General features: G+C 48.2%; 1 pseudogene; it reads right to left on the bottom strand.

Annotated features, from left to right (window-relative positions):
• Positions 1–5614: 5614 nt before the first annotated feature.
• On the bottom strand, positions 5615–5732 carry LOC126425407 (5S ribosomal RNA; annotated as a pseudogene).
• Between the last annotated feature and the right edge of the window lie 6605 nt (positions 5733–12337).

The following is a 12337-nucleotide window of genomic DNA, read 5'->3' as shown; positions in this document are numbered from 1 at the left end:
TCTGCACCTTCGATTAGGACAGTTTATAAGTGGTTTCACAATTTTCGGAGTGGCTATATGGATACAAGTGATGCTGAACGTTCTGGACGCCCTGTGGAGGTTACGACTCCAGAAATCATTGATAAAATCCATGATATGATGATGCACGACAGAAGAGAAGGTGCGTGATATTTATAGTGCTGTGCGCATCTCGAATGAACGGGTACATAATATTTTGCACAACCATTTGGACATGAGAAAGCTATCCGCAAAATGGGTTCCGCGATTGCTCACGCTTGACGAAAAACGGAATCGTGTGAAGTGTTGCAAGGATGGTTTTCAGCTGTTCAGGAAGAATCCGCAGGACTTTAAGCGTCGTTTCGTCACTGTGGATGAAACATGCATACATTACTATACTCATGAGACCAAGCAACAATCTAAACAATGGGTTACCAAGGGAGAATTGCACCAAAATAGGCGAAAGCCATTCCTTAGGCCGGAAAGGTTATGGCGGCTGTCTTTTGGGATTCGCAAGGGATAATCCTCATCGACTATCTCGAAAAGGGTAAAACTATTACAGGTGCATATTATTCATCGTCATTAGACCGTTGGAAAACCGAGCTGCAAGGAAAACGCCGGCGATTGGCCCGCAAAAAAGTCCTTTTCCATCACGACAATGCACCAGCACACACGTCAGCAATTGTGGTCGCAAAATTAATGGAAATAGGATTCCAACTCGTTTCACATCCACCCTATTCTCCAGACTTGGCTTCCTTGGACTACTATTTGTTCCCCAATCTGAAGAAATGGCTGGCGGGACACAGATTTTATTCAAATGAGGAGGTGACTGCAGCAACTAATAGCTATTTTGCAGACTTGGTCAATTCCTATTATTCGGAAGGGATCAAAAAATTAGAACAGCGTTGGACGAAATGTATAAGTCTAAAAGGAGACTGTGTCGAAAAATAAAAGAGGTTTATTATGTGGCGGCGTTCGTAGCGACAAACAATTCGCTGTAGAAACGGCTTACGAAGTCACCGCCACACTTTTAATAGCGGGCCGACCGGTCCGCTGGAACAGTGAACAGAAAGATGAAAACCCAAACACTCTGATTAAATAAAAGTCGGTACTTATCTTTATTAACGAAGATACAGAAACACAGTAGTGAACTCCGTGTCTACAGAAATCTGTCTAGTGCGAGTCGGAGCGGCTAGGTCAGCGTCGGCTGACGACAAACAACAACTCTGTTGCGATGAACACACAACTGACTAGCAAGTACACAATTCGGTGGCGAGTATACAACTGAGCGGCGAATACAGAACTGTCCTAGCGCTCTTTTTTTTTTTACTTTATTGTTATTTTAAAACCTGTACAACAGGCAGGCTGTCAGCAGCACACTACGCTGCTCTTCAGCCATAGAAGACACAAGCAGCAAAAACAGGGAGAAGACACATAAGTCACAGAGCGGCGGGCAATAAAACAGGAGACACATAGAGACAATCACGGAGCCGTTCACACTCGTCGATAATCCACACTGCTAGCTGATGAGACGATGCACAACCACTGAAGATGATGATGGCACTGGTGAACGATGGAGGGGACGATGAGCACTAAACACTAAACACTAAACACACAAAACACTGATGGCGGCGACCTCCGGCGCGCGAATGTCCACGTAACGTGTGCGAGTCCGGGGACCTGCCAAGAGGGGTAGAAGGGGGAGGTGGGGGAGAGGGGAGAAAAAGGATGCCAATGGCTGAGGAGTCGGGGGCAGGAGGAGAGGAACAGGGGAGGGGAGGCCCGGGGGAGAAGGGGGGGAGAAAAGGAGGAGGGAGGGAAAAGGGAGAGGAGGGAGGGAGGGTGCCCGGAGGAATAAGTACAGGAGGAGGGGGGAGGATCAAAGTTGGTAGGAGGGGTAGATGGAAGGGAGGAGGGCATCATCAGGGAGGGGGAGCTGGCGGAAGCCACCCTGGGAGAGGGTAAGGAGGGTGGAGAGATGGAGACCGGGTGGGACGTGCGAATACAGGCGCGGCAGCGGGCGGGGGTGGGAGAGGATCGGGGAGACGAGCGGGTGAGGAGGATCGAGTTTGCGGGAGGTGTACAGGATCCGTATCCTCTCAAGGAAAAGGAGGAGGTGGGGGAAGGGGATGAGATCGTAGAGGATCCGCGTGGGGGAGGGGAGACGGATGCGATAGGCGAGGCGGAGAGCATGGCGTTCAAGGATTTGGAGGGATTTATAAAAGGTAGGGGGAGCGGAGATCCATGCTGGATGGGCATAACAAAGGATGGGGCGGATGAGGGATTTATAGGTGTGGAGGATGGTGGAGGGGTCCAGACCCCACGTACGGCCAGAAAGGAGCTTGAGGAGACGGAGGCGGGAACGTGCCTTGGCTTGGATTGTCTGGAGATGGGGAGTCCAGGAGAGGCGATGGTCGAGGGTGAAGCCAAGGTACTTAAGGGTGGGAGTGAGGGCGATGGGACGGCCATAGACGGTGAGATAGAAATCAAGGAGGCGGAAGGAAGGGGTGGTTTTGCCTACAATGATCGCCTGGGTTTTGGAAGGATTGACCTTGAGCAACCACTGGTTGCACCAAGCGGTGAACCGGTCAAGATGGGATTGGAGAAGGCGTTGGGAGCGCTGTAGGGTGGGGGCAAGGGCAAGGAAGGCGGTGTCATCGGCAAACTGGAGAAGGTGGACGGGGGGTGACGGCGGCGGCATGTCCGCCGTGTACAACAGGTACAGAAGGGGGGAGAGGACGGAGCCTTGGGGCACACCGGCGGAGGGGAAAAAGGTGTAGGAATCGGTGTTATGGATGGTGACATACGAAGGACGGCGGGAGAGAATCCTAGCGCTCGCGACTCCAGCGCTTAAGAAGCCAGAAGCCAGCGGTGGCGCGCGCAGACTTGCGGCGATTTCCTGTCTCGCTGGCGCTGCTTATGCGGACGGCGTCCGGACTTTGATGCTGCCAACCTTTTGGCAGCGGGCTCGGGTGGCATTACTGGCTAGGATATAACAGTTTACCCCAAACACGTAAGTAGTTATTATTTTTGGGCGGACTTTTCAAACGCCCCTCGTACCTCTTTCCATAGTTGCTCACACCAGTAGACGTGAACTTTCGGCCAACTTCGCCGTTTTCTTGATACTCGTTACCAGGCTCTGTGTAATATTAATCTACCCTTTGTCAAAGTCCCTTACCTCAGTCGATTTCCCCATTTAGATCCCACATCTTCGCTAGGGTGATCCTCCGTCCGTGTCCGCTTCGCTTACCCACTTATGTTACCGCGTCACGTGGCCGCAACGTCACCAGGCGACATCCAACATCAGTGGTCAGAATGTTTTGGCTCGTCAGTACATATTTGAAAGTAAGTGAATTATACGCTCACCTCCATATGTGAATAAGTACACCATATTCCTATGTAATTTCAATTACACATCTACATATCACTTTAGTAAGTACATTATATCTGTATATACATAACTGGCCATTAAAATTGCTACACCAAGAAGAAATGCAGGTGATAAACGGGTGTTCATTGGACAAATATATTATACTAGAACTGACATGTGATTACGTTTTCACGCGATTTGGGTGCATAGGTCCTGAGAAATCAGTACCCAGAACAACCACCTCTGGTCCTAATAACGGCCTTGACACGCCTGGGCATTGAGTCAAACAGAGCTTGGATGGCGTGTACAGGTACAGATGCCCATGCAGCGTCGACACGATACCACAGTTCATCAAGAGTAGTGACTGGCGTATTGTGACGAGCCAGTTGCTTGGCCACCATTGACCAGACGTTTTCAGCTGGTGAGAGATCTGGAGAATGTGCTGGCCAGGGCAGCAGTCGAACATTTTCTGTATACAGAAAGGCCCGTACAGGACCTGCAACATGCCGTCGTGCATTATCCTGCTGAAATGTGTTTCGCAGGGATCCAATGAAGGGTAGAGCCACGGGTCGTAACACATCTGAAATGTAATGTTCACTGTTCGAAATGTCGTCAATGCGAACAAGAGGTGACAGACGTGTAACCATGCACGCCATACCATCACATTGAGTGGTACACCAGTATGGCGATGACGAATACACGCTTCCAATGTGCGTTCACCGCGATGACGCCAAACTCGGATGCGACCATCATGATGCTGTAAACAGAACCTGGATTCGTACGAAAAAATGACGTTTTGCCATTCGTGCACCCAGGTTCGTCGTCGAGTACACCATCACAGGCGCTCCTGTCTGTGATGCAGCGTCAAGGGTAACCGCAGTCATGGTCTCCGAGCTGATAGTCCGTGCTGCTGCAAACGTCGTCGAACTGTTCGTGCAGACGGTTGTTGTCTTGCAAACGTCCCCATCTGTTGACTCAAGGATCGAGACGTGGCTGTACGATCCGTTACAGCCATGCGGATAAGATGCCTGTCATCTCGACTGCTCCTGATAAGTTTCCTCATGTCAGCACGTTGTAGGTGTCGCCACATGCGCCAACCTTGAGTGAATGCTCTGAAAAGACAATCATTTGCATATCACAGCATCTTCTTCCTGTCGGTTAAATTTCACGTCTGTAGCACGTCATCTTCGTTGTGTAGCATTTTTAATGGCCACTGGTGTACGTGTCACATGTTGACACAGTGACATCGTCAGTTAGGATTGCAGTGGGCACGGGACCATTGGGACCCGAGCAACGGTCTCATGCAGGCTCTTCGAGTGAATCACATTTTTGCAACACTAGTTCCATGGTCGTCTCCACAAACGCCGTTATGTAGGTGAACGTCGCGTCGAAACGCGTGCCGCAAGGGTCAGCCGCGTGGTCTCAGGCGCCTTGTCACGGTTCGCACGGCCTCCCCCCTCGCCCTCCCCCCTCCCGTTGAAGGTTCGAGCCCTCCATCGAGCATGGGTATGTGTGTTGTCCTTAGCGTAAGTCTAAGTTACATTAAGTAGGTGTGTAAGCCTAGGGACCGATGACCTCAGCAGTTTCGTCCCGTAGTCCTTACCACAAATTTCCAATTTTTTTTTCGAAATGTGCAGCGCGCCACGGACGCAGGCTGCTGGGAGCAGTATTATGCTATGGGACATATTGTCCTGCGGTTGCATGGGATCTGTAGTAGTAATTGAAGACACGCTGACAGCTACGAACCACCAGCATCCCACCACGCTTGATGTCTTCCACAAAGGCGAGGTCATCTTTCTGCAGTATAACTGTCCGAGCTTCAGTGATTTGGGGACCATTACAGTGATGTAAATCCTATGGGACCCATCTGAGTCGCTTCGGGCGGTATCACCGCTTACGCAAATCAGCGGTCCGTTATTTACGCGGATTACATGACGTGTGCGTAGACATCTAATGCCACATACCTCGACAAACCTACCAGCAAACTGCCGCATACGCAGAATCAGTGACGTATTTCGTTCCAAAGACTGCACACAAGCTATTAAGCAGCAAGTTATAATGTTTTGGCTAATCAGCACTCCGTCCTCAGGCCACCAGTGGCCTACCGGGACCGTCCGACAGCCGTGTCATCCTCAGTGGAGGATGCGGACAGGAAGGGCGTTATGATGGTATTCTTGACCGAAGCCGCTAGTATTCGGTGGAGTAGCTCCTCAGTGGGCATCACGAGGCTGACTATACCCCGAAAAATGCCAACAGCGCATGGCGGCCAAGATGGTCACCCATCCAAGTGCCGACCACGCCCGACAGCGCTTAACTTCGGTGATCTCACGGAAACCGGTGTATCCACTGTGGCAAGGCCGTTGCCTTTGGCTCATCAGAATGTATGAAATGTATTCGCTCTTGCGAATATGGACAGCCATCAGTTATAGGCACCGTACTTCTCAATAACATAGGCACTGCAGTATCGTACTTATCCGCCGACACCGGACGTCTACATCTACATCTACATTTATACTCCGCAAGCCACCCAACGGTGTATGACGGAGGACACTTTACGTGCCACTGTCATTACCTCCGTTTTCTGTTCCAGTCGCGTATGGTTCGCGGGAAGAGCGACTGTCTGAAAGCCTCCGTCCGCGCTCGAATCTCTCTAATTTTACACTCGTGATCTCCTCGAGAGGTATAAGTAGGGGGAAGCAATATATTCGATACCTCATCCAGTAAACGCACCCTCTCGAAACCTGGACAGCAAGCTACACCGCGATGCAGAGCGCCTCTCTTGCAGAGTCTGCCACTTCAGTTTGCTAAACATCTCCGTAACGCTATCACGGTTCCCAAATAACCCTGTGACGAAACGCGCCGCTCTTCTTTGGATCTTCTCTATCTCCTCCGTCAACCCGATCTGGTACGGATACCACACTGATGAGCAATACTCAAGTATAGGTCGAACGAGTGCTTTGTAAGCCACCTCCTTTGTTGATGGACTACATTTTCTGAGGACTCTCCCAATGAATCTCAACCTGGTACCCGCCTTACCGACAATTAATTTTATATGATCATTCCACTTCAAATCGCTCCGCACGCACACTCCCAGATATTTTACAGAAGTAACTGCAACCAGTGTTTGTTCCGCTATCATATAATTATACAATAAAGGATCCTTATTTCTATGTATTCGCAATACATTACATTTGTCTATGTTAAGGGTCAGTTGCCACTCCTGCACCAAGTGCCTATCCGCTGCAGATCTTCCTGCATTTCGCTGCAATTTTCTAATGCTGCAACTTCTCTGTATACTACAGCATCATCCGCGAAAAGCCGCATGGAACTTCCGACACTGTCTACTAGGTCATTTATACATATTGTTTTATGAGCTGTTTCCCCGAGGTGTAACCATCACTGCTGACATTTATTGTCAACAACTGAGGCGTCTTGCAGATGCAACCCAAGAACAACGACCAGGAGGGATGCGTGCAGTGATGCTACTCCACGAGAACGCCGACCCACATTCTGCTAAACTGGCAAAAAACGCTACAGCAGTTGAGTTACGAAGTCATTCCGTACCCACCTGACCTTGCGTCCTCAGATTTTTCACTGACCAGGAAAGTACTTGGGCTCGAACAAACAGATCTGTATGAACGTTTGGTTACTGGACCATTATGTACCTCTGAATGTGCTGGTGGGTGTCGTTTTTCTGCAAAACTCTGCAGTCACGCTCTAGATTTCACTGTAGATGTAATTGTAGACGCCATACGCAATGCAGCAATCTTAACTACAAATGTAAATGCAGAATGTCAATAAAACGCTCCGAGCAATACGAATGTCTGCAAAACGCACAGTGAAGAAATGCAAGTTGATCGCATGGCGTATTTGCGCATTCTATAATATCAGTGTTGAACGCCACGTCAATGACTCTTTTGAAGTTGTTCACTGGTTCACCAGTATCGTAGCCAGCGTTCTGCCACGTGTAACGAAGAATTGGTCTGTATACTCCCGCAGATAACTGGCTGTTAATGACAGAATGCATATTCATGATAAAGAATCTGTCGTGCAATTTCGGCTGCATATTACTGGAACGTAGTTTAATGAAGCCTGTTATTCTCTTGGCATATATTTTATATTGCCTGAAGAAATACACATCCAGAGGTTGTGCACATTTTGTAGTTTTAGGCGGAATGATTTTTAAATCTACATGTTTTCCGCCAGATGCTTCCAGTAGTACTCGTTCATCCTTATGTCCAGACCAGGAGTCACAAAGTACCAATGACTTTCTCGACAAATGTGGATTCAAAACTGACAGAAAAAACGTCTTCAGATATTGTTTCGTCATCTTCCCACTCACACTTGCATCGACGACGACATTTGGAGGGCACCGCGTTTCTATTTACCTTGACACGCGGGGTCCAAACTTTCCACTGGATTCTTGGAAGCAAATATAGTGTTTGTCTGCCAATCGTCCTTCCATTGATATAGCAACATCGATCGTGTAACTATGTGTTGCACAGTTAACTGATTGCAACTTCGCGACAGTGTTTCTCTCCCCTTTCACGGATAGTGTTTTGTCACAAGAAAGTTCATAGTTGAACTGACTCTGATCACAGTTCCATACAGAACTAATACCGATATTTTCTCTCGTGATATGCTCATTGACGTCAGCAACAAACATTTGAGATCTTTCAATCAGCTCTTCTTCGTCATCCTTATCTTTTCATGCTGGGAGCATAGTGATACGGCGTGATGTTATCGTAAACTCGTTTTTCATATTAGTAATAAATCCTACTGAAGCTGTAAAGTTTGTACACCCGAGATTTCTGGCTACGTGCAATGCCCAATGTTGTAAATGCCAATAATGAACGGCGGAACCGCATTCTCGCGCTTCATCGAATTTCGCCATTACACGCTCCTTGATGGTCTTGAACAGCAGTGTACGATTTCCTTTGAAAACTGTATTTCCTTCTCTTTTCTTTGCCACGTACTCCAGTATGTTTTTAATATTGCTTTTAGACTTCAGTTTAGGGTATCTTTTCAGAAGCTTGTCGTATGTGTCGAAACCTCTTGCGTAATAATCATCGTACATGTTCTGCAGTGTGTTGTCATCAAATGCCATGATGATGCTTGCAACTTAAACCTTCTTCTTGGGAGACGGTTGGTATTCACAGTCACTGCTTCCATCGCCCCTTCCCGCACTTGCCGTAGCACTACCGTCTGCAATGAGTTGTTCGTCATTGTCATCCCTATCATCATCATCATCATTATGTGTTAGTGTTACAACAGTATCTGTTTCCAACTTATCCTCATATTTCTGCACTATAATAGATACCAGAAAACATGCGAATGATTCGTCTTCTACACCAATACCATCCTCACGAAGGGTTCTTCGTAACTTCATCTCAACCAATCGCAATACATTAGCAAGATTGATTACCAATCGCCGAACCATCTGACGCTTCAATACACAAGTAATGTCACAAAACGCAACTTCAGAGGCACACTGCACCGTCCCTACTGGTCCCGACTGGCGTACCGGCAGGTCAGTGTGCAATGCGGCATACGCAGAGGCCTCTAACGGACGACAGCAGAGTTTTGCAGGTGCGGGAGTATCACTAGTGCAATAAGAGACCTTTACATTATTTCCCACACGATTTTGGTGTAGTTGTGTTTGTTCGAGCCCAAGTACTTACCCTGGTGAGCCGTGCTGCGGCTCTGTTGGAGGCCAGATGGTATCGTTTAGTTGACATGGTTGATTTTGTTTGTCCTCTTCTCGTGTTGACTGGCGGCACTCCGTTTCGCAAGCGTTGCCTGTCCGATAGTGGCAGCAGCGGAGGTTATCGATATGTAGTAACTGTTGCCCTATCTTTGGGGCGACGTCGTGGGTGTTCCGGGTCGCGTGAGGGCCAGTTCCCTTGGGGACTCAGGAGGAGCCAGGTCGGCGCAGTGCGAGAACACGCCGGGACCGCAAGCGGCGCGCGTGGACTGCCGCATGGAAGGGCTGTGGCCACGAGGGTGCACGACCTCGTCGTAAGCCGGATCCAGCAAGCTTTAAGATGAGTGTGTTGTGAATTGGCAGGAGCCAATTCACGGGGTTTGGAGGAAGCCGGAAGGCACGCGTTTAAGCTCACGCAGGCTGGCGTGAGGTCTGGAACAGGACAAGGTAATTAATATAGCCAATAACGTACGTAGCTGCTGGAATAGTTAACTTTAATCCATAATTGGTGAACATCGGTCTGACGGTACATGCATCACAAGATAAATAGCAAATCATAATGGCGCCTTGCTAGGTCGTAGCAAATGACGTAGCTGAAGGCTATGCTAACTATCGTCTCGGCAAATGAGAGCGTAATTTGTCAGTGAACCATCGCTAGCAAAGTCGGCTGTGCAACTGGGGTCGAGTGCTAGGAAGTGTCTAGACCTGGCGTGTGGCGGCGCTCGGTCTGCAATCGCTGATAGTGGCGACACGCGGGTCCGACGTATACTAACGGACCGCGACCGATTTAAAGGCTACCACCTAGCAAGTGTGGTGTCTGGCGGTGACACCGCAGAGTGAATTTCAATCCCAGTAGGGAAACCTCCACCATTGTGAGATCTCGCGATTCTCCAGTGAGTTGGTTTCGTGTTGCTGCTCGTAGTGTCGCCCAGGCGAAGAGCAGCAAGTGGAGTGCTCGGAGAAGGCCGAACTCATCAGCTTTCCTCGACTTCTTATTACTGTTTACTGCTTTCAACTTGTTACGATTTGTTAAGTTCAACCAGCGGTAATTTTTCTTGCCTGGTGGCCGCTAACGCCCCAGTTACCTGCCCTGGGGGTTAGTGTATGTAAAGGCAGTGTTCCCTTGACTACCAGGTCTTATTCACCTTTCCCACTCTCTATTGAAGAACCTCAAAGGAATTTGCTTTCACGATGAAAACGCGCTCCGAACATTGCTCTACAAGCCCTTCGCCTCGAAACCACGTGATTTCTACAGCCGCTGAATTGAAAAATCACCCCAGTGTTGTCAGGCTGTTGCAAATAGTGAATGAGAATATATTATTGATGACTCAAGTCTCTCTTATGTGTATTTCCTGTGTTTACTAAACTTATGGAAAAACGCTATGTACTTATGTACCAACTCATTAACGTGTGCGGGAATGCTTAAACGGCAAACAAGTCACAAAAAAGTCTGAAAAATTCAGCTAAAACAACCTCAGAACATGAACTTCAAAATGACAATCGATAAATAAACTCATATCAACTATAGCACCAACATAAAAATATTTATCTGTAACCAGCTGTATCCCTCTGGTCTACAAGAATTGGATGCATGTTACACGAAATGTTTCAATCGAGTTACTGTACAATGCCACATCCTAAAATATTTCCTGTTGCTCCTGAAACACACTCTCTAGACAGCCTTCATAGTACGAGCCTTGTATCGTCATCTGTAGCTACAATGCCTTTCTACAATCGGGCATAGAATAAGCCACAGAGATTTCAGATATCATATTGGAAGGCGGGTTTAACGCAGCTTCGGCTTGGTGTCATGTTCGGTGAAGATAACGTTTCCACTAACGTCGAAGCCTTTGGTTATCACGTCATCAAGCGCGGCGCGCGTCCAGCGGGTGGCCAGACTGGTCATCATGATGACAAAGGGAGTTGGTGGGTACCTCGGAGGGGGACTTGGATATTGAGATGAACTTCGTTATGCAGCTAGAGTTCTACATCTACATCTACATCCATACTCCGCAAGCCACCTGTATCGGTTCTCCCTTCTATTCCAGTCTCGTATTGTTCGTGGAAAGAAGGACTGTCGGTATGCTTCTGTGTGGGCTCTAATCTCTCTGATTTTATCCTCATGGTCTCTTCGCGAGATATACGTAGGAGCAAGCAATATACTGCTTGACGCCTCGGTGAAGGTATGTTCTCGAAACTTCAACAAAAGCCCGTACCGAGCTACTGAGCATCTCTCTTGCAGTCTTCCACTGGAGTTTAACTATCATCCCCGTAATGCTTTCGTGATTCCTAAATGATCCTGTAACGAAGCGCGCTGCTCTCCGTTGGATCTTCTCTCTCTCTTCTATCAACCCTATCTGGTACGGATCCCACAATGCTGAGCAGTAGTCGAGCAGTGGGCGAACAAGCGTACTGTAACCTACTTCTTTTGTTTTCGGATCACATTTCCTTAGAATTCTTCCAATGAATCTCAGTCTGGCATCTGCTTTACCGACGATCAACTTTATATGATCATTCCGTTTTAAATCAATCCTAATGCGTACTCCCAGATAAATTATGAAATTAACTCCTTCCAGTTGCTGTCCTGCTATATTGTAGCTAAATGATATACGCGTCCACCACCCACCCATCCTATGTTTCATTAATGTTATTGGTCGCAAAATAAATAAAAGCAATAGTAATTTCTTTATTTATGGGATATGTAAAAACCGATGCCACTGTGGTCTCTAAACACCGGTATTTTCTTCCCCGTTTTCTCTGGAAAACTGTCTGATAGCTTTCCTCTCCAGATAGTGACTTAAGTTTCGTAAGTGTGTACTCCTAAGGTACAGTAGAGTCCCCGTTAATTCGAACTAATTGGGTTCAAAAATAGTTCAAATGGCTTTGAGCACTATGGGACTTAACATCAGAGGTCATCAGTCCCCTAGACTTGGAACTACTTAAACCTAACTAACCTAAGGACATCACACACATCCATGCCCGAGGCAGGATTCGAACCTGCGACCGTAGCGGTCGCGCGATTCCAGACTGAAGCGCCTAGAACCACTCGGCCACCAAGGCCGGCGAACTAACTGCGACGGAACCTTCTTCGGATTACCTATTTGTTCGGATTAACCGGAATTACGGTGACGAGTTTCTAGAATGAGCCGCGCGGGATTAGCCGCGCGGTCTTAGGCGCTGCAGTCCTGGACTGCGCGGCTGGTCCCGGCGGAGATTCGAGTCCTCCCCCGGGCATGGGTGTGTGTATTTGTCCTTGGGATAATTTA

The sequence above is a fragment of the Schistocerca serialis genome, chromosome 10 (genome assembly GCF_023864345.2).
Source record: "Schistocerca serialis cubense isolate TAMUIC-IGC-003099 chromosome 10, iqSchSeri2.2, whole genome shotgun sequence".
In the NCBI taxonomy this organism is placed as follows: Eukaryota; Metazoa; Arthropoda; class Insecta; order Orthoptera; family Acrididae; genus Schistocerca; species Schistocerca serialis.
The sequence above is the reverse complement of the archived record's forward strand: the minus strand, read 5'-3'. Positions and strand labels throughout refer to the sequence as shown.